Below are 5,317 nucleotides of genomic sequence, written 5' to 3' on the forward strand. Positions count from 1 at the left end.
GTACTAGGTCCGGTTAATAGCTCTTGGGTGTACGCATATCCACTCAGTGCCGATGTATTATCAGGCATTCTTTCTATTCTTTCTGAAGCATTTCTCCGTCGTCTTACGTATATATATATATATATTAGGACTACAATCATCATTTCTTCCTCAAAAGTCAACATATCTATTGAAATAAAGAGGCATATTGTAAATCCAACAAAAAACCTTATAAATCCAAAAAATAATGCATAAAATAAACATAAATAACCAACGCTTATCATAAATCCAAGCCATATACATATCATAAATCCATAGCCACATACATATCATTACTTGTAACAAAAAACATCATATATCCAAAAAAACGTGGCACCAAATTGTCATCCAAAAAACCTCACAAGTTAATAACATAAAAGTTCTAAAAATGTTCTACTTCATAAAAGTTCTAAAAGTTCTAAATCTTTACTGATATCCTTGTTTTGCCCCAACTGTTCTCACCCATTCTTTGGCAATTTCAGACGGTATTGTCATCCAAGCTTCTCTGTTACGGTTGTCCGTATGAAGAGAAAAGGTAATGCGGTACAAGGGATCATCTTTTGCCCACCCAAGCTCGTTCAATTTTTGTAGGCATGACTCATAACTAACAAGCGCAGAGTTCCCATATTTCGATGCCATAGTATCTAAAAACTTGATAAGCTTTTCATCAAGCTCCGAGTTGGCTCTCGTAGTCTTTTTATGCTTTTGTTTCTCAACTGGAGCACGGGATGAACAAGGTGTTGAAGAAACGGGAGCTTGATCACTTGAGACATTGATCTCTTCCTCAATGACAACAAAAGGCTCGGTAGTTGGCAACGGGTGTTTTGATGACGGTCCATAGCCTCCAATATCCGTGGACATACCACCCTCAAATAGTCGTGCACACAAGTCGGGATATGGAAGACTTGTAGTCCTCAATGATTCAACATACCTATTGGTCTGTGTTAAAGAAACATTTATAAATATACAAACAAAATAAAAAAATCGAAATAAAAAAGATCTAAAGTTAGAAAACGACCTCTATCTCCAAGTCCCATTCCTCGGGGGTCAAGTTAAAAGTATTCGTTGAAGGATCATAAACATTGCCGGTTTTGTTTTTTAACTTCAACCAAGCACCATATTTTCCTTTAAGGTAATCGAAATGGTTCCTCATTTGTTTTCGATCCACAACAAAGTTATGTGTGCTTTTCAACGTATCGGCAACTTTCTTCCACGAAAGTGCCTTCAAGTTAGCACCCTCGTTACCATTTAACCCAACCTCTAGAATACAACTTTCTAAGAAAGTTTTGACAACATTGGGATCCTTCCAACTAACTCTAACCCTTTTTTGTTGTTGTGTTTCACCTGTTTGTTCCATACCTATGACGAAGATTGGAGCTATTAAACAAGGAAAAGAAATGATAAAATTCTAATACAAATAACTAAACCCAAATTGAACCAACTGTTTGAGTTAAAAAATAGATTATCATCTGTTTTAAAAATTAGATAATCTGTTTTGGTGAAGTCTCCTTGTACAAAAACAACATTGAAAAACAGCATTGAACGCACTTTGGCTTTGAAGTAACAGATAATCTGTTTTGGCTGTATTTAACAGTGTTACGGTTCAAAAACAGAGAGCACATACTCTGGTCTAGTTCAAAAACAGCAAGCACATACTCTGGTCTAGTTCAAAAACAGCAAGCACAACAATTGTGTATGAGGAGGCTGTAATAAAGAGTGGAGAAACAGCAGCAACAAACAAATACATAGACCAGCTATGGGTTTTCTCAACTTAGAAAATCAGCAGCAACAAACCACATACATAGACCAACTAGGGTTTTTCTATACGCAAATCAACAGCAATATAGCAACAATATAACACCAATCGAGCACCAATCGAGCAAATAATCTATAGATACAGAGAAGTAGTTACCTTTGGAGAAGAGACACAAATAATCGATCGGCCGATTAGGGTTGTTGCAGAAGAATGCGTCGATTATTGAGGACAAAGAGCGTCGTTAAGATCGGAGATAGCGGCGATTGTTGAGGAGAAAGCGTTGATTGTTGAAGAGAAAGCGTCGATTGTTGAGGAGAAAGCGTCTTGATCAGCGTCAATTTGAAGAAGGGTAGGAGCGTCCATTTTCTGGCTTAATGTGGACAACCGAAGGTAGCCGGCTGGGCGATTAAGCCCATGTCTGGGCGATTAAGCCCGAAGTAAACACCCTCATATGTCTGCGYGAATAAGCCAATTCACCCATTAAGCCTTATTAAGCCCTAAGTAAACAGGCCCTTAGTCTTTTTGCAGTCACTGTTATTTGTTGCAGGATTGAGACATTCCCCAGCTCAAGCAACGGCAGTTAGTTGGTGAGAAAGAGCTCTTAACAAATGTCAATCGTTCGGAAACCTTTAATTGATTATGATGGTGTCAAACAGATACTTAAAGACGGTATGCAGCATATGGGAAAGCTAATATGTAGCAATTTAGGTGCAAGAATGGATTCTGATCCCAAACGGTGGCGGATTTTTGGTCTGAACCATTCTAGCAAACACGTGTTTTTTTTCTTTCTTTATTTACCTTTATCACTGAAATACTAACTTTTATGGYGTTTTCAACTTGTAGCTGATGTGCTTTACGACTTGGGCACGGGTTTGGAAGTTCTTTCACTTTTATGTCCACAATTGTTTCTTGAAATGGCTGGACTTGGGAATTTTGCCAAGGTAAATTGGTGATGAATGATTATGGGTTGGGTTCTRGTGGGTACTGTGAAGTTGGGCTGCACATGGGTTGGGTTGGCCGGTTGAACGCATTTGAACAACCCAACCCAATGTTTGTGGTTTGAAAAACTTCAACCCAACCCAACCTATGCGGGTTGGGTTGGGKTGGTCGGCGAAAATTTGGTATATCATTTTACAATCTAGCACAACGTTTGTGTTTAAACGAAGTAAAATCAAAATGAGAACATACAAAAAAGGTTAACAAACTAAAAGAAAAAGTTGATGGCTTACGCAAATAAGAAAGTAAATTACGGTTGAAATWGTAATATAATTTTGAATATAATTAGTACGGGTTCGTCCAATGTCTAATTTACATATATTTGGGCAAAAAGTTGATTACCGGCAACCCTAACCRCCCCACACGAAMCCGCCTCCAAGGACACCAATGTGAGTGGGTATTTTTTGGCTCGTTCAAGAGCTGAGGCCAGTGGGGRCCAGGATTGAACCCGGGACCTGTTATATATGTGGTAAAGTCTTCCTATCCTTTTACATATATTAATCAAAGACTTAACAATCATATTAAATTCATWGTATAGAAAGGCATCGGGTTCATTGGGTTGGGTGGGTTCAAATTACCCTAACCCAATTCCAACTTAGTAGATTCGGTTTTGGCCTAATTTTGTATCAATTTATGTATCAGGTTACATCGGGTTAATTTTTTTTTGGGTTGAATTGGCCTAGTTGGTCTGGTAGATCGGTTGTTTGAGCACCCCTASTGTGAAGATACCTTTATATTGTGAGAAYTGTGATGATGCCTTTACGATGATAACTTATCTCATCGGCATAATTTGACAGGGAATGGCCACGGTTGCTGCAAGAGCGACAAGATTGCCGATTTATTCTTCATTTGCGAAAGAGGGAAATCTTAGTGATTTATATGCAAAGGGAGAGGCGATTTCCACCGTATTCAATGTGGTTGGATTTGGAGCAGGGATTTTGTTAGTTTCTAGCATTTGTTCATCAATGCACGGGTAGGTAAAAGTAAAATCCATTTTCACTTGCAAAAGAAACCGAATAGTTTATTCYTTTTCTGCCATCYAAATATGTGGGACCCTATTAGATTACTGTCCAGAAGAGCCGTTGAATACAGAAACCATCGTTGATCATACATATCTCTCTATATTTGTTAAAAAGCATCGAGTCATGTTTCCGTACCCCATTCGATCAATGCTCAGTTCATTCTTATCAAGATGATGATCATCATGCAGATACAAACACAGTTGTATCTGTGGCCATGCACACTCACCTGTACATACATATTAGTACTTGCTTTTGCTTACATGTGTTTTTCTTTTCATGCCATAGCCTCTTACATGGCACTCTCTCCTTCACCTTCTTCCACTATAAAACCCCACCTCACAATCTCCATTCGCCACACCATCTCATCATCTTTTCCAYCACCACTMTCAATGGCGATCAAAGCTTCTTTGCTTCTTGCTTTTTTCCTGCTCTTCGCCGGAACCCTAGCTCGTCATCAGCAGCACCAGCAACAGCAGCAAAACCAGTGCCAGATTAACAGGATCAACGCTCTCGAGCCTTACGAWAGTATCCAAGCTGAAGCTGGTGTGACCGAGTTCTGGGAACCCCATAACCAGCAATTCCAGTGTGCTGGTGTCGAGTTTATTCGACACCGGATTCAACCTCGCGGTCTTCTCTTGCCGTCCTACGTCAACACCCCACTCTTGTTGTTCACCGAGCAAGGTAGGGTTTAGTTTTTTTCTTTTTATTAACTTCGAATTCAAGAAAAAAGAATCGATGGATATTGATGGGTTTTAGTTTGTTGCTCTTAATTTGCAGGTAAGGGTCTTCAAGGGGTTGTGTTGCCGGGATGTCCGGAAACCTATGAATCTTCCTCCCAACARCAGTTTTCCGATCCCAGCAAACGTAGAGGATCCAGGGTCCAAGATCGTCATCAAAAAGTGGAGAACTTGAACGAGGGTGATGTTGCTGCCATTCCCGCCGGAGCGGCTCATTGGATTTACAACGACGGTGATACTGAACTTGTTGTAGTCGTCTTCTTCGACACTCAGAACGCCGCTAACCAGCTGGATCAAAACCATAGGGTACAATTACATACATACACTGATTAGTAATTTATTATTAACTTAAATTCCAAATTTGGGATTAAAAGTTTCGAAGTTTCAATAATGTCTCAGAGATTCTTCCTCGCCGGAAATCCTCAAGTCCAGAGCCAACAACAGGGTCAGGGTAAGTGGCAACCAGGCCGCCAACAACAACAACAGGGGCAGGGTCAGTGGCAACCACAGGGTCACGGTCAGGGTCAGTGGCGACCAGGCCGCCAACAAGGTCAAGGTCAAGGTCAGGGTCAGGGGGAACCAGGCCGTCGCCAGGAAGAGCAGTACCGCAACGCCGGCAACATCTTCATCGGTTTCGACGTCGAGTTCTTAGCAGAAGCATTCAATGTGGATAGGGAGACTGCCGAGAAGCTCCAGGGACGAAGAGACCAGAGGGGTCACATCGTTAGAGTCGAACAAGAACTTCAGGTCATCCGGCCACCACAGAGCCGACAAGAAGAAGCACAAGA

At 40.8% G+C, this 5,317-nt stretch overlaps 1 protein-coding gene and 1 long non-coding RNA gene across 2 annotated transcripts in view; both read left to right on the top strand.

Moving 5' to 3' along the window:
• Positions 1-2,405, top strand: part of LOC112512608 — a 5,219-nt gene extending 2,814 nt beyond the window's left edge. Inside the window, exon 3 of the long non-coding RNA XR_003069238.1 lies at positions 2,303-2,405. This is a non-coding gene — a long non-coding RNA (uncharacterized LOC112512608). The remainder of the gene's footprint in view (positions 1-2,302) is intronic.
• The window catches only part of LOC112512196 (11S globulin seed storage protein G3-like), a gene marked incomplete at its 5' end in the record, with an annotated part of 12,639 nt that overhangs the window by 6,646 nt on the left and 676 nt on the right, over positions 1-5,317 (top strand). The window lies entirely within an intron of this gene.

The sequence above is a fragment of the Cynara cardunculus genome (assembly GCF_001531365.2).
Source record: "Cynara cardunculus var. scolymus isolate 2C chromosome LG 5, CcrdV1, whole genome shotgun sequence".
In the NCBI taxonomy this organism is placed as follows: Eukaryota; Viridiplantae; Streptophyta; class Magnoliopsida; order Asterales; family Asteraceae; genus Cynara; species Cynara cardunculus.